Source organism: Perissodus microlepis, chromosome 12 (genome assembly GCF_051167445.1).
Source record: "Perissodus microlepis isolate ML-2025 ecotype Zambia chromosome 12, ASM5116744v1, whole genome shotgun sequence".
Taxonomy (NCBI): domain Eukaryota; kingdom Metazoa; phylum Chordata; class Actinopteri; order Cichliformes; family Cichlidae; genus Perissodus; species Perissodus microlepis.
The window spans coordinates 17,393,697-17,417,917 of NC_140472.1; the positions used below are offsets into that span (position 1 = coordinate 17,393,697).

The 24,221-nt window shown below is 41.2% G+C and overlaps 1 long non-coding RNA gene across 3 annotated transcripts; it reads right to left on the minus strand.

Annotated features, from left to right (window-relative positions):
- Positions 1-1,126: 1,126 nt before the first annotated feature.
- On the minus strand, positions 1,127-10,627 carry LOC146376063 (uncharacterized). 3 transcript variants are annotated; one of them, XR_014801846.1, is made up of 4 exons: positions 10,430-10,627; positions 7,734-8,822; positions 2,669-2,784; positions 1,127-1,672 (listed from the first exon to the last, which is right to left on the minus strand). It is a non-coding gene; the product is annotated as an uncharacterized LOC146376063 (long non-coding RNA). The 3 variants fall into 3 exon arrangements; XR_014801845.1 differs by lacking the exon at positions 1,127-1,672 and having other exon boundaries at positions 1,679-2,784; positions 7,734-7,962; XR_014801844.1 differs by lacking the exon at positions 1,127-1,672 and having other exon boundaries at positions 1,679-2,784.
- Between the last annotated feature and the right edge of the window lie 13,594 nt (positions 10,628-24,221).

Sequence of the window (24,221 nt, forward strand, 5' to 3'; positions counted from 1 at the left end):
GTCTTTGTCTAATATTAAAAATTGTTTGATGATCTGAAACATGTCAGTGTGACAAACCTGTGCAAAACACTAGGAAATCAGGAAGGGGGACCGTGACAGTTTCAGTGAGCATGGTGTGACTGTGCACCTAAGAGATTCACATCTCTGGAATTTTTGTATCTTTAGATGCACTCAAGCTGGTTCTGAAAAGGTGCTTGTGGAAAAGCAGCAGGAGGAAAAGAAAAAACGCTTCCGCTTCTTCTGGAGGAAGAACACTCCTTCTTTCACTACTGCCAATGTCACCTCTTCTTCCCCCACCTCTGTTCCAGCTTAATTCCCCCCTCCCTTTAACTACTAACACCTCTCCCATCTCCCTCCCCTCTTTTCACAGTCACCCCCCAGCCAGTCCCGACAGTTGACTGCCCCCTCTAGAGCCTGGTTCTGTCATAGGTTTCTTCCTTTAAAGGGAGTTTTTCCTATCCACTGTCGCCTAGTGCTTGCTCAGAGGGGATTGTTGGGGTTTTCTCTCCTCTCTCCCTTTACTTTACGCTCTTCTTTACATCCCACCCACCCCCACCTTTTCTTTTTTCTTAATAATTGAACAATAAAAACAGTTGGCCGCTAATTAAATGTCTCAAATCAATGTCTTTATTCAAGAATACAAGAAATGGGTAATAGCTGCATGTGTGTTTGTGTGTGTGCATAATATGCATACTTTACGTGTTGGATCCAAATCCCACAAGGAATTAAATAAAACAAGAAGACAAACAAAAACAAATATTTCTCTCCCTTCCCAGGTCAGGAATCAGGATGAGGAAGAAATGAGGTCAGATCAGTGCAGGTTTTTGCACTACTGACATAAAGTTTCTGCTGATTAAAAAAAGTATGTCGATATTTCTGAAATACATTTGCAAACAAATAACTTTGACAACTTGTGTTTTTTCATAAAAGAAAAAAGAAAAATCAGAGAGCAGAGCTGGTAAAACAGCTTAGCTCCGCAGGTTACAGGAGATCAGATGCCAAATACTTTTCATGACAGTCTTCGTTATTGCATAAATCTCCCCTTTTATCATTGATCAGTAAATCACTGCATATAAATTCATCTAACCGTTATAATTTCATGAGTAAAGATTCTCAGATGACTGAATGGCGGTTTTAGTAAATGTTGAACTTTATTGTGATTTCTATTTTTAGAATCAATAGCACACATTTTGATTTAGTTTTGCAAGCTGCTGATTTCACACAGATCCACTGCCCAAACGTGCCTTTGAGTTTTTCATCATTTAACAAGAATAGGCTCAGGCAATCATTGTGTAATTAGGCTTTGGGAAGGTCTGGGGACAGGTATGATGGTGGTGGTTTTAAAGCACTGTGGCACAACAGCTTGACTCAGGGAGATGTTAAAGATGCCCGCTAGGACATCAGTCAGCTGGTCAGCACGGGCTCCGAGCACGCGTCCAGGTATATTGTCTGGTCCAGCAGCTTTGTGTGGGTTGACTTTAGTGAGAGTCCTTCTCACACTGGCCGTGGACAGGGACAGCACTTGGTTGTCTGGCAAGGGGGTGGCCCTCTATAGTCCGTCTTGCGTCCCATTTAAACAAGTGCGTGTTCACACTGCCCCTGGATGTCCTGGCCTCTGAGGTTAAGGTGTACGGCTCCTGGTTGTCAACTGACCAATTTATCATGGCAAAGTCTGTGGTGGACAAAAGATAAGAGGCTGATTATAAAAATGATCCATGCACGCCTTATGACCTACAGCATGTACAGTTAACACAGCTAAATGGCTGTGAAATTGTAAAATTACTTTTGAAATAAAGCTATTCAAAGTCAATTAACTGTGACTATAATAATAGCAATGTTAGCCAGCAAACAAAACGTTAGCACTAATTAAAATAAGCTGCTAGGTGATGTTACCGTTTCAAGTTCTCTCATTGTTTGACATGTAGGGCAGATATTTTGGTGACACTGAGATTAGCCAGACACTAAACAGCAGTGTAATATCAACGCTAGATTAGATGTTTTCTAATCCGATAAAATGACATTATTCCTGTTTATGGAAGATGTTTGTCGTCTGTTTGTTTGACTGACAGGAACAGGAAATAGTGGTTGGAAATTACTGTTGGTGTTACATGAGGGTAAAGAAGGGCTTTAAGCACCTGGGTAAAAACTGGACCCATGATGAAACACTACAACAAGTACAACATATTCTTCAGTTTTAATATGTGACCATACTATGCAGACTGCTGATGAGTTACACGGTTACATTTCATTAATCATTGTTAAACTAAAGTGGTAAGCAGTTACTTTATCCTTTCACTTAAAATTTCCAGGAAAAACACTACCTTGGCTACTTTTGTGCTTACATTTGATCTATGCTGGGTCACTACTTTTGCACTATAATGCTGCTGCTGACACCTTGGTTCACACTGACAATTAGAAAAAAGCTGATAGGAAAAGAAGGATGGAAAATGCCTGGAATTTAGTTACACTTGCAAATACTGCTGCCTCCAAACTGCAAGCATCAATAAAATGTTACAGTATTGTTTTCTATATCTGTGCATATATCCTTATTGGTAGTTTTCTCGAAATAGAAGATCTTCATTTTAAAAAAAAATCTCTGATAACATTGCTGAAGCTAGCGCCCACCCCTACTGCGCGTACTGCAAATATAAACCTGATATATACTTACATCATGAAGCAGTTGATGTCTGGTTTCCGACAAATACAGTAAAGAGGTGCGTTCTCCCCCTCCATACCAGTGTTCTCAGGCACTGGTACATGGTCAGTGTCAGACACTTCACTGTCCTACAACATACCACATAGGACCACATTAGAAATGACATGTATGTAGACATGCTAATTATACCTGGCTAAATGGATGCAGTAACAAAATGTTACTTAACTACTCTAGTTATTAGTTTCCAGTTGTGTGCAGTTGCTCCAGTCTTACTGACAGTATACTGTTTCAAACACCAGTGCCAACATTTTATTTTTTAAATCTTAGTATGATTCTGCACCAAGACTTGTGGCCTGTTGCTCGGTAACTTATTGTCTGACTACATTAACTACAGTTCATAAACATCATTCATTTTCTCCTACTTATTTTATTCAGGTTGTATTCCAGCTGTCATAGGGCAAAAGTACACCCTGGACAGGTCGCCAGTCTGTTGGAGGGTTATTAGAGAGACTCGGACAACCACTCACACCAACAGCCAACTAAGCTAACCCCGCGCATGTCTTTGGAGTTCAACACCAGTCTGGCCGAATCACAGATAAGCAGGGTGTCTGTGCTGCAGAGCACAGCTGTGTCAGAGACTCTCGACATCAATGTAGCGTTAAGGATGCGGAGCGATGGGTGCACTAACACAATGTAAATACTAGAAAAATTTGCATTTCCTGCGAAAATGCAGTGTGGATGCTTTAAAGCTGAAGGTGTATGCAAAAACTAGCTGAAAAAGCTGAAAAGTTGCAGAAATTGTAAAAACTTTGCAGAAGCAAAGGAACTTTGCTAAAATGGAATAACTTAGCAGAACTGCAATATCTTAGAGGAAACATAATACTTGGCAGAAATACAATAGCATAGCAGAACTTAGCAGAAATATTGTAACTTACCAGAAACATGATAACTTCTCAAAAATACAAGAATTTAGGAGAAATAGTATAAGATAACAGAAAGAATATATTTAGCCAAAAATACTTAAACATTACGGAAACACTATGATTTAGAAAAATAGTACTAGAAAAAATAGCATCCCCAGTTTCACCCATCGTGGCCAATTTGTACATGGAAGAAGTGGAAAAGAGGGCTTTGCTATCCTACCCTGGAACACCACCAAGCCATTGGTTCAGATATGTGGATGACACCTGGGTAAAAATCAAATCTCAGGACATACTACATTTCACGGATCACATTAACTCAGTGGACAGACACATCAAATTCACCAGGGAGGATATGAAAAGTGGCAGGTTAGCCTTCTTAGACTGTGAGCTTTCCATCAGTAATGGGGGACATCTAAAAGCTGACGTGTACCGTAAACCTAGACATATGGATTAGTATCTAAGGTTTGACTCTTATCATCCACTGGAGCACAAACTGGGTGTCATCAGGACGCTACAACACAGAGCGTACACCATCCCCACTGACACAGCGGCCAGGGAGGCAGAAGAACAGCACATCAAGAAGGCCCTGAGTAAATGTGGTTACCCCAGCTGGACGTTTGTCAAAGCTGGAAAGGCACCTAGAGAAAGCTCCACACGATCCAGGAGAGAAGGACAACCGCTGCCCAAGCGAAAACCTGTAGTGATCCCATATGTGTCAGGAGTATCGGAGCAGTTGAGACCCATTTTTTCTAAACACCGGGTCTCTGTGGCTTTTAAACCCCAAAACACGCTGCGCCAAAAATTGGTCCACCCCAAGGATCGGGTCCCCTGACACAAACAGAGTAACATAGTGTACGCTGTTAAGTGCCAGGAGGATTGCCAGGATTTATACATCGGGGAAACCAAACAACCTCTGGCGAAGTGGATTGCACAACACAGAAGAGCTACCTCATCAGGCCAGGACTCTGCAGTCTATTTACACCTACAGGCCAGTGGACACTCTTTGAAGGATGAGGATGTACACATCCTGGACAGGGAGGAATGCTGGTTTGAGCGCGGAGTCAAGGAGGCCATTTACGTGAAAAGGGAAAGACCATCTCTGAATCAAGGAGGGGGCCTAAGGGTACATCTGTCACCATCTTACAATGCTGTGATTGCAGCCATTCCCTAACTCTCTGTGAATGGTACTCATGGCCATTGATCAGTGGTCTTTGATCAGTGGGTTTTGGTCGGTGGTTGATGATCAATGGTCATGAGAATTTGCATAATTAAGATTAAAGAACTGACCTCCCAGTCCATTGTTCCTTCAGCTGGCTGGTTTCAGTCATTATGCAAATGTACTGTTTATAAGATTGGGGAAACTTGCAGTCAGCTGAGACTGAAGAAGTCACTTGGATGAGTGACGAAACGTTTCTCCCACAAAACGCTACATCCAGATGAACAGAATAGTGACTACTTCGTTCCTCTTAGTAACCCCTTAATGCTTAGTGCATCATATTAGTACATACAGTTTTTGTGAGTTTTTTTAAAACTTCAGGACGCTTCTGAGATTGGCTTGGCTGCTGACCTCCACCTGGACACCAGGATGTCTCTAACGCCAGCTGTGAAAACTAATGACAACCATGTTTTACAGATTTCTGTGGCACTGTGAGCAGGGCAGAATGACAGCATCACAGAAATTAACATTAGGTTAAAAGCTGAGTAACTACTAAGAACTGTTACATTTGAGAGAGAACTATCATTAACCAAAGTGTTTTCATAGTTATTATTGGAGTTGTTCAAATGGTGTGCTTATGAAAAGATAGGGGTGGAGGCTTTGGGAAGAAGCCTCCACCATCAATTTCAAATAGTATAATTTTATAATTTCTAATATAACATTACATTTTATCAACCTAACCAAGCTTACGAATTATTTATGTCATTGGAAAGCCTAATATGAATCACCTACTGACAGACGGGGTGCCAGGATTCAGATTTTGGATGGCCCCAGAGTAATATGAAATGGGCCTTCTCTGAGGCGAACCTATCTTGCTCGTGTTTTATGAGTGCGCCAAATTGATTGTCGGCATATCTCATGATTCACAATCAAGTCCCTGCGATGACGTTTGCATTTCTGGACAACAGAGAAAGATTGATTAAGTACATTTTTTAGAATGTCTGTGATATATTAATACAGTAGCCTCAATCATATTCAAGAAATGATTATTGATTTGTGTGTGTTTGTGGTATCTAAATAAAATTGTCATAACAACCACGACATTCGGATTCAAAATGTTCTAGCAATTTCTGATTGATGCACAACCTCAGTCTCCCATAAAGCTTTACAGGGAACTGTATTTGCACTTCAGTCAGAGATGAAGGCACTGCTCACTTTTTCACGGCACTGGATTTAACCAAGGGGTACTGGCAGATTCCCTTGTCTGCATAGTCCAAGGAAAAAACAGCCTTCTCCATCCCGTACAAATTGTACTAATTTGTCACACTTGTCACACGGCTTGTTTGGGGCCCCCGCCACTTTCCAGAGCCTCATGGACCGGTCAAGGGGGGCACTGGCCACCCACCAAATTTGCTGGCACCCTCCAGTGGCCCTCCCTGGCAAGGCTGTCCTATGTTGGTAATAATTTCTTCTGCTCAGCTCTGCTGAGAATCATTACAGCAATGGTTGGAACTTCCAGTCAATCAATCAATCAACTAAAATTGATTACAATGGATTTTAAAAACTTATTTGATTTTCATATGTATCTATTTTCAGTGATACCAACTTGTAGGAAATTAACTAGGCATATAATTCCTTTCTTTTTCTCTTGTTTTCCAAATCTTTCGAGTAATCTGTATTTGACAACAGCATAATAAAAGTGGAAATTCTGTTTTTGGTGTACAATCTGGAGTTTCCCCTGCGGGTACTCCATAGAACCACAACTGACTAGTAGTAAATGTCTGTGAAGGTTCTCAGTCATCCAGGTCATCGTAGTCAAAGGAGCTTGCAAAGAAAAGCGTCTGGACTTCTTTAAGTTACTTGAAGACGTTTCACCTCTCATCCGAGAAGCTTCTTCAGTTCTAAGGTCAAATGGTGGAGAGTCCCAGATATAAACCTAGTGGGAGTATCCCCCCACAGAGGGACAAAAGGACCCCCTGATGATCCTCTAATCGCCTGAGCCAAGGTGTGAAACTGGGTGTGGGTCCCAATCAGCCAGAGTTTCGGGTGTGTTCATTGTGAAACCTGGCCCCACCTTATCATGTGAATTCCTGAGGTCAGATGGCCCAGGATGTGAGTGGGCGTTAAGGCATCTGGGAAGGGATCTCAAAACTGGATTATAGATGGCAGAGAGTTGGTGTCGTAAACCCCCGCCTCTGTTCAAAGATGGTCGCTCACAGTGGACATAGATGGCTTCTTTCACTCCTCTTTCAAACCATCTGTCCTCTCTGTCCAAAATGTGAACATTGGCATCCTCGAAAGAGTGTCCTTTATCCTTAAGATGCAGGATAAAGGACACCATTTGACCTTAGAACTGAAGAAGCTTCTCGGATGAGAGGTGAAACGTCTTCAAGTAACTTAAAGAAGTCCAGACGCTTTTCTTTGCAAGCTCCTTTGACTAGTAGTAAATCAACAGCCTTACTGACTGACTGACTGGTAGCAAAGTAGTAAATCCAGATTGTTCACTGTTGCTGGGAGCTTGCCTTGGAAGCCTAACTAGACACTGAGTAGCCTACACAGGTTGTTGCTTGTGTAATGGCTTCACATCTCAGTGGATTCTTTGGTGTGGAGATCTATTAGGACGAAAGGGGATGTTTGTGAGAAGCCTGCCAGCAGAGAAATGTAGCACCTCGCTGTAAAGAGCAGTGAGAATGTGACAGATCCTGAGGCTCGGGCCAGCACGCAGACAGATATATTGGAGGAAGTGTATTGATCTATTGACAGACATAAGAGGAAATGAAATTGCGCTTACTGTGGACTGAAAACACACACTGGCAGTTAAAAAGGTCACTTTACCCATTACCTGTCATCATGTTTTGAACCAACCTTTTCTTGCTCCATCCCCAGTTACACATGCTTACCTCATTTCCCATCAAACTGCCTGTTTCCCTGTAAATGTGCAAGGCCAGGGTCACAGAGTAACAGTTAGTAGCACAGTGAAATGTAAGGCAGCACTTACCTGAATAACAAGGTTCAGTTTAGTTGAGGATGAAATTTAAAAACAGCCAAATCTCCTGATGTCCCACCTGAGGGAAAGCCTGCAGTTCTTTAATGTAGTTGTGGGTTTGACCTCCTGGATGACCTCCTTGTAGTAATTTTGGTAGGCCCGTAACTCCTGGGAAGGTTTACCACTGTTCCGAGTTTTCTCAGTTTGTGTTGAATGGCTTTCACTGTGGTTCACTGAAGTCCTAAAGCATTAGAAATGGGTTTGTAACCCTTTGCAGACTGATAACTGTCAGTGACTTTGTTTCTTAGGTGTTTCTTTGGATCTTGGTATGTTGTGTTGCTTTTTGATATCTCTTACCCTGCTTCCCTTTTAGATGGGTGAGTGTGTTTCGTAAAACTAAACTCAGCTTTCCATAAAATGTGGTTAATCACAGTTAAGTTGTGATTTAACAAGAGGGGCAATTACTTTTTCACACAAGGTAAGTAGGTTTGGATAAGCTTTCCATTAATTAAATCATAATTTAAAAACTGCATTTTGTATTTACTCAGGTTGTCTTTGTCTAATATTAAAAATTGTTTGATGATCTGAAACATGTCAGTGTGACAAACCTGTGCAAAACACTAGGAAATCAGGAAGGGGGCAAACATTTTTTCACATCACTGTATGTGGAAATCTAATTGTAGCTCAATCTGCACTCAAAACATACACACGGGGAGTTAAAAAGTCGCTTTGCCCATTAACTGTCATCATGTTTTGAAGCAAGCTTTTCTTGCTCCACCCTCACTTACAAAACATCTAATAATGTTGGCCTCATTTCCCATCAAACTGCCTGTTTCTCTGTAAATGTGCAAGGCCAGGTCACGGGGTAACAGTTATAAAAATATACAAGAAGACATATTCTCCTCGAACAGGCTGGTGTACTCCTCACAGTGCGCCTTTCTCTTCAATGCAATCAACAACTGATAACAAACTGTCTGTGAAGGTTCTCAGTCATCCAGGTCATCGTAGTCAAAGGAACTGCAGTTTACAGTAGGAAACGTAGTGATTATTTCCACCGCAGGCTGGCTGTGAACTGCCTCCTTCTCTGCCAAACAGCTGAGACTGGGACGGGAAAAAAAATCAACCCTGGCATTTTTTGTGCAGGTGACTCATGATCACTCAATATATGTACAGCGGGTAAAATAAGTATTGAACAGCTCACCAATTTTCTAAGTAAATAGGTTTTAAATAGGTTAAAGGTGCTGTTGACATGAAATTCTCACCAGATGTTGGTAACAACTGCTCCAATCCACACATGCATAGAAATCAAACCATAAATTATGTGTAATAATGAGAAATGACACAGTAAAAAAGTATTGAACACATGAAGAAAAGGAGGTGCAAAAGGCATGGGAAGTCATGACAACAGCTGAAACCTATCAGTAATTGGAAGCAATCCTGCCACCTAGTGCAAATTAATATCAGATGGTTCAGTCCCAACTGAAGGCCTACACACAAGATGTCTTATTACCAAGGTGTTACACAAGTACATCTTATGATGGATAAAATCAATGAGCTCACACAGGACCAGCAAAACATACTGATGGCACTGGTTACAAAAGAATTTCTAATTTTCACCATAAACTGGTCACAAACAGGTGCTCCCCGCATGATTTCAGACAGAGGACTAATAAGAATTATCAGAAGAGTTGTCCAAGAGACAAAGACCACTTCTGGAGAGCTGGAGAAAGACCTGGAAAACAAGTATTTACTCAAATGCCATGGCCTGTAAGCACGCTCAAGACGCCATTGCTGAAGAAAAAAGCATGTTGAAGCACATTCAAAATTTGCTGAAAAACATTTAGACAAGCCTGTGAAATACTGGGAGAATATAGTCTGGTCAGATGAGAAAATTAAACTCTTTGGATGCCATAATACACACAGTGTTTGGAGGTCAAAGGGTGCTGCATATCACTCCAAAAATTCCATACTAAGTGATGTTTAGAGGTGGGAAGATCACGGTATTGAGCTGTTTTTCAACATATAACCCTGGCACGCTTCATGTAACTGCTTCCTTCAGTTACATGAAGCATCACTGATGAATGGAAAAATGTACAGAAACATTCTTGATTAAAAAAAATCTGCTGCCATCTACCAGGATGATGAAGATGAAACAAGAGTGGATGTTTCAGTAACACAACAATCCCAAACACACTGCCAAGGAAACTCTCAGTTGGTTTCAGAGAAAGAAAATAAAGCTGCCAGAACGGTCCAGCCAATCACTTGAAACCAATTGAAAATCTGTGGAAAGGACTATAGAAGGGGAGCACAGGACCTTCAGGATTTAAGGACTGTTTGTGTTAAAGAATGGGCCAAAATCACATCTGTGCAATGCATATGACTAGTTTCTCACCAGTGTCATTTCTCATTATTACACATAATTTATGGACATCTATGGTTTGACTTCTTTGCATGTTTGGAGTGGACAGGTTGTCACTGACATCTGGTGAGAATTTCGTGTCAACAGCAACTTTAGAAACATATTTCCCTTTAAAATTGGTGACTTGATCGTATTTTACTCACTGTGTGGATATTGTGTATATATTTAATTTTAAAAATCATGTCGGTGCAGTTGCTGGGTTAGGGGATCTTAGTTGCACGGACGGTAATACCGCATGCGACAATTAAAACTAGCAGTGGATCATGGTCAAAGTAGCCCTTCATTTTACCTGAATCCTTGCATCTCTCCCTTCCTGATTAATTTCACCTTCCTCTTCTTCGCTCTGTTGTTGGCACTGCTCTCTCTCCTGCACTTCTCCACAGCTAATGTCCAATGTGCCAGATTACCAGTCCAGCCCTGCGAGGAGACCTGCGTGGTGTGTCTCTGCCTCCCAGCCCTGCCTCTTTACAGCCATGCCATTCAGTGCGCCACGGGACTCAAGCGAGCACGAAAAGTGGCACGAGCACGCCCTCTGCTGACCAGTTCATTTCTGTGGTCAGGCTTAGATGTAGTACTGTCATTTTTCAATTCAGAACCAGCTTGAGTGCATCTAAAGATACAAAAATTCCAGAGATGTGAATCTCTTAGGTGCACAGTCACACCATGCTCACTGAAACTGTCACGGTCCTGGGTCTGTGACCCAGTGTTTTGATTGTGTATTATTGTTTATTAGTCTGTTTTCTTCTTGGTTCATGTTTAGTAGTATTTCTGTTTTATTTATTACAAACAAAAGTTACTAAGCGTTAAAAGGTGCTTTAGATTTAAATTCTTATCATGAGTCAATAACATTGACATTAGCCTGGAAATGGAAATGGAAATTATGGAATGGAAATTAGCCTTTGGCTATAATCTGGCATGTTTACATTCATGTAATTTTTTTTTTTTTACATTTACGTTCATTAACATGCACTGTCCTAAATAAATAAATATAAACATTGAAAACAACTCTTGTGAAACTGCTGTTTCCAGTAGTAAACGTGTTTATAATAATAATTTTCAAAAAATGTTTCTCTGTGCAAAATGAGTAAAAACATAAACAACTGTGGGATACTGTTTGTCAGTGATTTGAACTGGGAAAACAAATTGTGGCAGGATCAGCCTGATATTATTTGTATCCCACTGTAACTTTACTGTATAAAGAGCTAACATCGCCAAAATATCATTATAAGAAGTGTTTGTGAAGTAAAAATCAAGAATGCGGGATACTGTTTGTCCGTGATTTGGACAGTCCAGCGCATGCTCCTGACGCAGGGGAAACAAATTCTGTCGGGGAGACCAACCTTGGCAGCACCATTTTGCCGGTAAGGCCAAAGGCAAGATATGCTTCATCATATTTTCTGGTCTTTGGCTTGGAAGGAAGTTGGTTTGGAAGGATATTTGGCAATGCTTCATCCTCTGCTTTGTGTTTTTATTATGCTAGCAGCATCCAAACATTATTTGTTTTGTTTTTTAATTAACCCCCTCCAGCAATGGCGCCAACCACTTTGGGAACCTCTGTACTATGTTATGTGCTTGAAGATCAAACACTTATTTCACTCAGTGACTTTTATTGATAATTTGTCCAAGTTGAAAAATGCCCTCCTCCAAAAATATCATGTGACAACCTCATTGCCTTACAGAATGATGACGTCACACACATGTAGAATCTTACCACCATTCTGATCCTTTGATCCTTTGATCCTTAAAACGCATAAATAGGGGTGAAGAGCAACGACTTTTAGTCCGTTTCTCGCAGCATTGGTGTTTGCAGCATTGAACCGTTCGCCAGAAAAGCCTTTTGAAATATTTGGATCCTTTGCAATTGTAACTGTATCCACACCCAACATGTCTCAAACAAATCCAAAGGGACAAGAAGTTGACCCCTACGCTCTTCCCTGGGATGAGCCACTAGACCCTTCCCTTTCCTCTCTTCCTTGGTGTGACCAAGTTGAACTAGAGGAAAAGCGTTTGGAAGAAATGGAGGATGAAGCGCTCAGAAACACAGACAAGATTAAGTTCTTGATGGAGGAAAATGAGCAAAAGAGCGCTCAACTAAAAAAGTTGTCATACCAGCTTCAAGAAAAGGAAGCTATTATTGAGGAGAAACAACAGGATCTCCATGACATGGACAAAAAGAACCAGGAGCTCCAAAGAAAGCTCGATCAAGCTCTGCAACAAAATAAAAAAGTCATCCAAGAAAAGATACAAGATGGCATGAAGAAGAGAGGGCTGCAGAGCAATCTCCAAGAGATGGAGCTAATGTACAGTGCAGACAAAAAAAGGCTTGATCGCACACTGCAAGAAAATGAAAAGCTTCTCCAAGAGAAAAGGCAACAGGAGTTAAAACAAAAAGAAATGCATTCCAAGCTTCAGAGCATCAAGCAACACAATGAAAGCTTGCAAGGAAAGCTTGATGAAGCTCTGCGACAAAATAGAAAACTCCTCCAAGAGAAGAAAGAAGACAGCATGAAGAAGAGAGGGCTGCACTCCAATCTCCGAGACATGGAGCTAATGTACAGTGTAGACAAAAAAAGGCTTGATCGCACAGAGCAAGCAAATGAGAAGCTTCTCCAAGAGAAAAGGGAACAAGAAATCAAACAAAAAGAAATGGATTCCAATCTTCAGAGCATCAAGCAACAAAATGAAAGCTTGCAAGGAAAGCTTGATGAAGCTCTGCGACAAAATAAAGAAATCCTTCAAGAGAAAGAGCAGCTGGACAGAAAGCAGGGAGACATGGAGTGCCAACTCCAGCTCATGGAGGGAAACGACAGGATGCTGCAGGTAAAGTTCGATGAGACACTGCATAAATATCAAGACCTGCTTCAAGAGAGAGAACAGCTGGTCATTAAGCAGAGAGAAGAAAAACTTCTTCTCCAGGAGTTTGAGAAGAAAAACCAAAACCTGCAAGAACTTTACAACAAAATGAAGTTCAAAGCATCTGAGCTGGAAGGTGAAAATGAAAAACTGCAAAAGCAGGAGGCAACATCTAAAGTGCTGAAAGAAAGGTTGGAAGAAAAACAAGCCGAAATAGAAGAAGTGGAGAAAAAATGCAACAAGCTGCAGAAGCAAAACACCGAAACAATCGAGGAGCTGAAAATCCTCATCCTCGAGAAAAAGGTGCTTGTGGAAAAGCAGCTGGAGAAAAAGAAAAAACGCTTCCGCTTCTTCTGGAGGAAGAACACTCCTTCTTTCACTACTGCCAATGTCACCTCTTCTTCCCCCACCTCTGTTCCAGCTTAATTCCCCCCTCCCTTTAACTACTAACACCTCTCCCATCTCCCTCCCCTCTTTTCACAGTCACCCCCCAGCCAGTCCCGACAGTTGACTGCCCCCTCTAGAGCCTGGTTCTGTCATAGGTTTCTTCCTTTAAAGGGAGTTTTTCCTATCCACTGTCGCCTAGTGCTTGCTCAGAGGGGATTGTTGGGGTTTTCTCTCCTCTCTCCCTTTACTTTACGCTCTTCTTTACATCCCACCCACCCCCACCTTTTCTTTTTTCTTAATAATTGAACAATAAAAACAGTTGGCCGCTAATTAAATGTGTCAAATCAATGTCTTTATTCAAGAATACAAGAAATGGGTAATAGCTGCATGTGTGTTTGTGTGTGTGCATAATATGCATACTTTACGTGTTGGATCCAAATCCCACAAGGAATTAAATAAAACAAGAAGACAAACAAAAACAAATATTTCTCTCCCTTCCCAGGTCAGGAATCAGGATGAGGAAGAAATGAGGTCAGATCAGTGCAGGTTTTTGCACTACTGACATAAAGTTTCTGCTGATTAAAAAAAGTATGTCGATATTTCTGAAATACATTTGCAAACAAATAACTTTGACAACTTGTGTTTTTTCATAAAAGAAAAAAGAAAAATCAGAGAGCAGAGCTGGTAAAACAGCTTAGCTCCGCAGGTTACAGGAGATCAGATGCCAAATACTTTTCATGACAGTCTTCGTTATTGCATAAATCTCCCCTTTTATCATTGATCAGTAAATCACTGCATATAAATTCATCTAACCGTTATAATTTCATGAGTAAAGATTCTCAGATGACTGAATGGCGGTTTTAGTAAATGTTGAACTTTATTGTGATTTCTATTTTTAGAATCAATAGCACACATTTTGATTTAGTTTTGCAAGCTGCTGATTTCACACAGATCCACTGCCCAAACGTGCCTTTGAGTTTTTCATCATTTAACAAGAATAGGCTCAGGCAATCATTGTGTAATTAGGCTTTGGGAAGGTCTGGGGACAGGTATGATGGTGGTGGTTTTAAAGCACTGTGGCACAACAGCTTGACTCAGGGAGATGTTAAAGATGCCCGCTAGGACATCAGTCAGCTGGTCAGCACGGGCTCCGAGCACGCGTCCAGGTATATTGTCTGGTCCAGCAGCTTTGTGTGGGTTGACTTTAGTGAGAGTCCTTCTCACACTGGCCGTGGACAGGGACAGCACTTGGTTGTCTGGCAAGGGGGTGGCCCTCTATAGTCCGTCTTGCGTCCCATTTAAACAAGTGCGTGTTCACACTGCCCCTGGATGTCCTGGCCTCTGAGGTTAAGGTGTACGGCTCCTGGTTGTCAACTGACCAATTTATCATGGCAAAGTCTGTGGTGGACAAAAGATAAGAGGCTGATTATAAAAATGATCCATGCACGCCTTATGACCAACAGCATGTACAGTTAACACAGCTAAATGGCTGTGAAATTGTAAAATTACTTTTGAAATAAAGCTATTCAAAGTCAATTAACTGTGACTATAATAATAGCAATGTTAGCCAGCAAACAAAACGTTAGCACTAATTAAAATAAGCTGCTAGGTGATGTTACTGTTTCAAGTTCTCTCATTGTTTGACATGTAGGGCAGATATTTTGGTGACACTGAGATTAGCCAGACACTAAACAGCAGTGTAATATCAACGCTAGATTAGATGTTTTCTAATCCGATAAAATGACATTATTCCTGTTTATGGAAGATGTTTGTCGTCTGTTTGTTTGACTGACAGGAACAGGAAATAGTGGTTGGAAATTACTGTTGGTGTTACATGAGGGTAAAGAAGGGCTTTAAGCACCTGGGTAAAAACTGGACCCATGATGAAACACTACAACAAGTACAACATATTCTTCAGTTTTAATATGTGACCATACTATGCAGACTGCTGATGAGTTACACGGTTACATTTCATTAATCATTGTTAAACTAAAGTGGTAAGCAGTTACTTTATCCTTTCACTTAAAATTTCCAGGAAAAACACTACCTTGGCTACTTTTGTGCTTACATTTGATCTATGCTGGGTCACTACTTTTGCACTATAATGCTGCTGCTGACACCTTGGTTCACACTGACAATTAGAAAAAAGCTGATAGGAAAAGAAGGATGGAAAATGCCTGGAATTTAGTTACACTTGCAAATACTGCTGCCTCCAAACTGCAAGCATCAATAAAATGTTACAGTATTGTTTTCTATATCTGTGCATATATCCTTATTGGTAGTTTTCTCGAAATAGAAGATCTTCATTTTAAAAAAAAATCTCTGATAACATTGCTGAAGCTAGCGCCCACCCCTACTGCGCGTACTGCAAATATAAACCTGATATATACTTACATCATGAAGCAGTTGATGTCTGGTTTCCGACAAATACAGTAAAGAGGTGCGTTCTCCCCCTCCATACCAGTGTTCTCAGGCACTGGTACATGGTCAGTGTCAGACACTTCACTGTCCTACAACATACCACATAGGACCACATTAGAAATGACATGTATGTAGACATGCTAATTATACCTGGCTAAATGGATGCAGTAACAAAATGTTACTTAACTACTCTAGTTATTAGTTTCCAGTTGTGTGCAGTTGCTCCAGTCTTACTGACAGTATACTGTTTCAAACACCAGTGCCAACATTTTATTTTTTAAATCTTAGTATGATTCTGCACCAAGACTTGTGGCCTGTTGCTCGGTAACTTATTGTCTGACTACATTAACTACAGTTCATAAACATCATTCATTTTCTCCTACTTATTTTATTCAGGTTGTATTCCAGCTGTCATAGGGCAAAAGTACACCCTGGACAGGTCGCCAGTCTGTTGGAGGGTTATTAGAGAGACTCGGACAACCACTCACACCAACAGCCAACTAAGCTAACCCCGCGCGTGTCTTTGGAGTTCAACACCAGTCTGGCCGAATCACAGATAAGCAGAGTGTCTGTGCTGCAGAGCACAGCTGTGTCAGAGACTCTCGACATCAATGTAGCGTTAAGGATGCGGAGCGATGGGTGCACTAACACAATGTAAATATTAAAGTTCTCGCCATTGTCAATATGCTGTTGCGCTCTTGTTCGTATTATTGCAACCATATCTGTAGTCTAGCTTACCCTAAAAGTTTGGAGAGAATTGGTCTGTTAATAAACGCGATCGATTGTTTGGGACTGCTCTAGCAATCACGTCGCATAAACAACTCTACTTCCGGTGGGAAAACTAATTAAGGGTAAAGTCGCACTAATAACACCTATCACTCACGTTTATAAGCATACACTATGATCACTTCCACGCAGTAACGTTGTAATAAATATAATCCCCGGTAAAGTCAATTAGCGAACACTACTGGCATGTAATGCCAATGGCGACCATTTCACAAACTGTAGAAAATGTTCAAAATGTTGTCGGCACCAAAAGTGAAGGGCTGACAGTTGTGTTTATATACGAACCGTAAGCGCTAATGTTGGTTAGCATCAGCTAAAGCGAGGAAGTTTGACACTTGCAGAGGCAGTGAACGCAGAAGGAGCTTAAAAACGCATTGTGGGGTTTTTTTTGTTTAGTCTTTGCTTCGTTGCTTTGATTTGGGATTTTTTTTTTGCATTAAGACGTTGCGCACAAAATTACAGATATAACTGTGACTTAGCTGCTCGTTGGATAAACCCATGGACCTTAGAAAAGATCAACGCTACTCGGATGTAAGCACCCGTGTATAACACAAAAGAAAAATTACGCTTGCTAACCTTTCCACATCACAGGCTTCACATTAAATAAACATTTTTTCAAATACTCACCATGATCTGAGACCGTTTAAATATTTTGTTACTCTGAAAATATGGCAGTATGAAGCTAAACCTTTAGCTTGACGGCTAAAGCAACGCTAAGATTTACACGGAAACGATCAGCGGACATCGTTAAAGTACTATTGGTCTACATTCTTCTTCTATGGCAGCAGCCTGGGCAGAGTAACAGCCGACTTTAAACTGCGCCATCTGTTGGCACCAATTACAGTAGAAAACATTATTGCGACAACACGTTTTTTGGGGAAAATAACAGAGATTGAAACTTTACTGATAATTTGTCCAAGTTGAAAAATGCCCTCCTCCAAAAATATCATGTGACAACCTCATTGCCTTACAGAATGATGACGTCACACACATGTAGAATCTTACCACCATTCTGATCCTTTGATCCTTTGATCCTTAAAACGCATAAATAGGGGTGAAGAGCAACGACTTTTAGTCCGTTTCTCGCAGCATTGGTGTTTGCAGCATTGAACCGTTCGCCAGAAAAGCCTTTTGAAATATTTGGATCCTTTGCAATTGTAACTGTATCCACACCCAACATGTCTCAAACAAATCCAAAGGGACAAGAAGTTGACCCCTACGCTCTTCCCTGGGATGAGCCACTAGACCCTTCCCTTTCCTCTCTTCCTTGGTGTGACCAAGTTGAACTAGAGGAAAAGCGTTTGGAAGAAATGGAGGATGAAGCGCTCAGAAACACAGACAAGATTAAGTTCTTGATGGAGGAAAATGAGCAAAAGAGCGCTCAACTAAAAAAGTTGTCATACCAGCTTCAAGAAAAGGAAGCTATTATTGAGGAGAAACAACAGGATCTCCATGACATGGACAAAAAGAACCAGGAGCTCCAAAGAAAGCTTGATCAAGCTCTGCAACAAAATAAAAAAGTCATCCAAGAAAAGATACAAGATGGCATGAAGAAGAGAGGGCTGCAGAGCAATCTCCAAGAGATGGAGCTAATGTACAGTGCAGACAAAAAAAGGCTTGATCGCACACTGCAAGAAAATGAAAAGCTTCTCCAAGAGAAAAGGCAACAGGAGTTAAAACAAAAAGAAATGCATTCCAAGCTTCAGAGCATCAAGCAACACAATGAAAGCTTGCAAGGAAAGCTTGATGAAGCTCTGCGACAAAATAGAAAACTCCTCCAAGAGAAGAAAGAAGACAGCATGAAGAAGAGAGGGCTGCACTCCAATCTCCGAGACATGGAGCTAATGTACAGTGTAGACAAAAAAAGGCTTGATCGCACAGAGCAAGCAAATGAGAAGCTTCTCCAAGAGAAAAGGGAACAAGAAATCAAACAAAAAGAAATGGATTCCAATCTTCAGAGCATCAAGCAACAAAATGAAAGCTTGCAAGGAAAGCTTGATGAAGCTCTGCGACAAAATAAAGAAATCCTTCAAGAGAAAGAGCAGCTGGACAGAAAGCAGGGAGACATGGAGTGCCAACTCCAGCTCATGGAGGGAAACGACAGGATGCTGCAGGTAAAGTTCGATGAGACACTGCATAAATATCAAGACCTGCTTCAAGAGAGAGAACAGCTGGTCATTAAGCAGAGAGAAGAAAAACTTCTTCTCCAGGAGTTTGAGAAGAAAAACCAAAACCTGCAAGAACTTTACAACAAAATGAAGTTCAAAGCATCTGAGCTGGAAGGTGAAAATGAAAAACTGCAAAAGCAGAAGGCAACATCTAAAGTGCTGAAAGAAAGGTTGGAAGAAAAACAAGCCGAAATAGAAGAAGTGGAGAAAAAATGCAACAAGCTGCAGAAGCAAAACACCGAAACAATCGAGGAGCTGAAAATCCTCATCCTCGAGAAAAAGGTGCTTGTGGAAAAGCAGCTGGAGAAAAAGAAAAAACGCTTCCGCTTCTTCTGGAGGAAGAACACTCCTTCTTTCACTACTGCCAATGTCACCTCTTCTTCCCCCACCTCTGTTCCAGCTTAATTCCCCCCTCCCTTTAACCACTAACACCTCTCCCATCTCCCTCCCCTCTTTTCACAGTCACCCCCCAGCCAGTCCCGACAGTTGACTGCCCCCTCTAGAGCCTGGTTCTGTCATAGGTTTCTTCCTTTAAAGGGAGTTTTTCCTATCCACTGTCGCCTAGTGCTTGCTCAGAGGGGATTGTTGGGGTTTTCTCTCCTCTCTCCCTTTACTTTACGCTCTTCTTTACATCCCACCCACCCCCACCTTTTCTTTTTTCTTAATAATTGAACAATAAAAACAGTTGGCCACTAATTAAATGTGTCAAATCAATGTCTTTATTCAAGAATACAAGAAATGGGTAATAGCTGCATGTGTGTTTGTGTGTGTGCATAATATGCATACTTTACGTGTTGGATCCAAATCCCACAAGGAATTAAATAAAACAAGAAGACAAACAAAAACAAATATTTCTCTCCCCTCCCAGGTCAGGAATCAGGATGAGGAAGAAATGAGGTCAGATCAGTGCAGGTTTTTGCACTACTGACATAAAGTTTCTGCTGATTAAAAAAAGTATGTCGATATTTCTGAAATACATTTGCAAACAAATAACTTTGACAACTTGTGTTTTTTCATAAAAGAAAAAAGAAAAATCAGAGAGCAGAGCTGGTAAAACAGCTTAGCTCCGCAGGTTACAGGAGATCAGATGCCAAATACTTTTCATGACAGTCTTCGTTATTGCATAAATCTCCCCTTTTATCATTCAATTCAATTCAATTCAATTTTATTTATATAGCGCCAAATCACAACAAAAGTCGCCTCAAGGCGCTTCATAGATACAGAGAAAAACCCAACAATCATATGACCCCCTATGAGCAAGCACTTTGGCGACAGTGGGAAGGAAAAACTCCCTTTTAACAGGAAGAAACCTCCGGCAGAACCAGGCTCAGGGAGGGGCGGCCATCTGCTGCGACCGGTTGGGGTGAGAGAAGGAAGACAGGATAAAAGACATGCTGTGGAAGAGAGACAGAGGTTAATAACAGATATGATTCAATGCAGAGAGGTCTATTAATACATAGTGAGTGAGAAAGGTGACTGGAAAGGAAAAACTCAATGCATCTTGGGAATCCCCCGGCAGCCTACGTCTATTGCAGCATAACTAAGGGAGGATTCAGGGTCACCTGGTCCAGCCCTAACTATATGCTTTAGCAAAAAGGAAAGTTTTAAGCCTAATCTTGAAAGTAGAGATAGTTTCTGTCTCCCGAATCCAAACTGGAAGCTGGTTCCACAGAAGAGGGGCCTGAAAACTGAAGGCTCTGCCTCCCATTCTACTTTTAAATACTCTAGGAACAACAAGTAGGCCTGCAGAGCGAGAGCGAAGTGCTCTAATAGGGTGATATGGTACTACAAGGTCATTAAGATAAGATGGGGCCTGATTATTTAAGACCTTGTATGTGAGGAGCAGGATTTTGAATTCAATTCTGGATTTAACAGGAAGCCAATGAAGGGAAGCCAAAACAGGAGAAATATGCTCTCTCCTTCTAGTCCCTGTCAGTACTCTTGCTGCAGCATTTTGGATTAGCTGAAGGCTTTTCAGTGAGTTTTTTGGACATCCTAATAATAATGAATTACAGTAGTCCAGCCTGGAAGTAATAAATGCATGAACTAGTTTTTCAGCGTCACTCTGAGACAGGATATTTCTAATTTTAGAGATGTTGCGCAAATGGAAGAAAGCAGTCTTACATATTTGTTTAATATGTGCGTTGAAGGACATGTCCTGGTCAAAAATGACTCCAAGGTTCCTCACAGCGTTACTGGAGGCCAAGGTAATGCCATCCAGAGTATGAATCTGGTTAGATACCATATTTCTAAGATTTTCAGGGCCGAGTACAATAACCTCAGTTTTATCTGAATTAAGAAGCAGAAAGTTAGCGGCCATCCAGGTCTTTATGTCTTTAAGACATTCCTGCAGTTTAACTAATTGGTGTGTGTTATCTGGCTTCATGGACAGATAGAGCTGGGTGTCATCTGCATAGCAGTGAAAATGTATGCTATGTCTTCTAATGATGCTGCCTAAGGGAAGCATGTATAATGTAAACAGAATTGGTCCTAGCACTGAACCCTGTGGAACTCCATAATTGACCTCAGTGTGTGAAGAGGACTCTCCATTTACATGCACAAATTGGAGTCTATTAGATAGATATGATACAAACCACTGCAGTGCAGTACCTGTAATACCTACAGCATGTTCTAATCGCTCTAATAGGATATTATGGTCGACAGTATCGAACGCTGCACTGAGGTCTAGCAGGACAAGCACAGAGATGAGTCCACTGTCAGAGGCCATAAGAAGATCATTTGTAACCTTCACTAAAGCTGTTTCTGTGCTGTGATGAGCTCTGAAACCTGACTGAAACTCTTCAAATAAACCATTCCTCTGCAGATGATCTGTTAGCTGTTTGACAACTACTCTTTCAAGGATTTTTGATATGAAAGGAAGGTTGGAGATTGGCCTATAATTAGCTAAGACTGCTGGGTCTAGAGATGGCTTTTTGAGTAAAGGTTTAACCACAGCCAGCTTGAAGACCTGTGGTACATAGCCGATTATTAGAGATAGGTTGATCATATTTAAGATCGAAGAATTAATCAATGGCAGGACTTCTTTGAGCAGTTTTGTAGGAATGGGGTCTAAAAGACACGTTGATGGTTTGGAGGAAGTAATTATTGAAGTTAACTCAGAAAGATCAATTGGAGAAAAAGAGTCTAACTTAACATCAATGGTACTAAGAGTAGCTGTAGATAATATTACATCTGTGGGATGATTACTGGTAATTTTTTCTCTAATGATAAAAATTTTATTTGTGAAGAAGTTCATGAAGTCATTACTAGTTAACGTTAAAGGGATGGTTGGCTCAACAGAGCTCTGACTCTTTGTCAGCCTGGCTACAGTGCTGAAGAGAAACCTGGGGTTGTTCTTATTTTCTTCAATCAGTGATGAATAGTAAGATGTTCTGGCTTTGCGGAGGGCTTTCTTATGTAACCCGGGTTAAAAAGATGCATAAATAGTAAAAGTGTAGTCTGAGAATATAAATATCAAAGAGTTCATTTATTTAAATTTTCTTGTATATTAAAAAGGTAAAAGTTCATGTCAAATGATTAAAAACATGTTTGCATTGTTTAAAATAAGTTATCTTTCTTTTCTTGTGAATTGTTTGTGAGAAATGTAATTTCCTACGGGGAAACGGTCTGTGAAGGTAACACAGGGTGGAGAAGGAAAAAAAAAAAGAAAGGAGAGCGCAAGGAGGGAGAGTGGTGGTGCGTGAGTTACACGGAGCATCCGGAGAAATTAGCTTGTTTTTATGTACTAGTAGTAAGTGTGTTTTGACTTTTCGGACAGATAAGTCACAGTGACGGTAAGTTAGTGACATGACACGTAAAGTTTCGGCGTGAAGCTGCTGGACTGTGTGTTTTGTTTACTGCGGCCGTGCACGCATTAAGTTAAAGTGAGGCTAACCCAGCCGTTCGCTAATAAGGACTACTGTAGACTGCCGTTTCGCTAAAGTTGTGGAACGTAACAAGCTGCAGAGGATCGTTACCGAACTGGATAACGACGGACACACCCCAGATAGTCACTCTGAGTGCCCGCGTCACTCAGAGTACCTCTGGCAACGTGGGAAGCTAAAACGGGTAGCTTGTGGAGCACGTGGAGATCACAGACCTTCCTCATCTTTGTGCTACTGCATTCAGAGCGGAGTGTTTCTGAAGGAGCTGAAGACAACTTGTTGCCTGGATTAAGCTGGTGGGAATTGCACGTCTCACAAGGTACTGAGTTTATTTATTTATTTTTTGCTCATTGAGTGAAGAACTTCCGGTTGGGAGATCGTTTTGGATTTATACTGGAGCAATACAGGCCTGCAACGTAGGGTTTATCTCTGCCGGCTTTAGGTTTAGTTTGGGACTATAATTGTTTTATCACTGGTGGTTCACACTGTATATGTGGAGATTCTGTGTACAGTGTGTAAATTGCTGTGTGTGTGTGTTTTTTGGTTTGCCTGAATACTGAAATCTGCCATTTTATTATTTTCTTGTTTACATTGTTTGGTAAATTAAAGGAGGGTTGCAATGCTCTACTTTACATGGTGTATGACATGATTTACTGCACTATAGACACTAGTGTTCATTTTCGCGTGTAGTGCTACTGTTAAGGAATAAGCTTCATTGATCCCAGAAACAAAAGAGAAGTTAATTTAAAAATATCGTACGAGAGTACACTAGAAAAGAACCCAAAGCCCATTTATTTAATGGTATTGAGTAAATGAGGGCTACATAAAATGGAGGCACCGCTGGGATGTTTTTGGGTCTCATAGAAGTATTAAAGGAGCCACACGCTAAAAAAATAATAATTAAAAGTTAACCTACAGTAGCTAGTTTACATTTGTTAGTAGTTTTGGCTATTATGAGTATGGCAGACCACACCGGGCTTGCTGCGGAGCTGAAGAGGTGGTGTCGGGGTGAAGGTTTGGAGGAAGCTAAAGCACTCTTGGTTCTGGTTCCAGAAGAAGTGGAAATAGCCCAGATAGAAGAAACCTTGGAGACTATTAAGTGTCTAGGGCGAGTCCGGGTTAGAGGGCGCTTGTTCCACACCCCCTTGAGCCGCCTAATGGTTCTCTGCGAGTGTAAACAAAGTATACCTAAAGATAATGCACCCAAGGAAGTGCTGGACCAGCACAGTGGTGAGAAATGGCCGATAGTGACTCTTAATGAATGTGCAGCTCCTGACGATTTTGCTGTGAAGTTGAAGAGTCTCTTAGACACTGAGGGTAGGACTATGGAAGACATACAAAGCTTATTTCTCAGCCTTGCTCCTCCGCAGCCCAGCTCTGATCCTTCCATAAACTCCACTGAGTCTGTCTTGCAAGCGGTTGGTGATTTTTTGGAGAAGGCACGTAAACCACAAGCTGAAGGTGGTTATCGGCGTTTGAGGCTGTTTTCAGGGAACTTACCAGTTCCCCCTAGTGAAGACCCCTTTGACCATTGGCTTGAGCAGGCATGGCTCATGGTAGAGGAAAGTGACTGTACAGACAG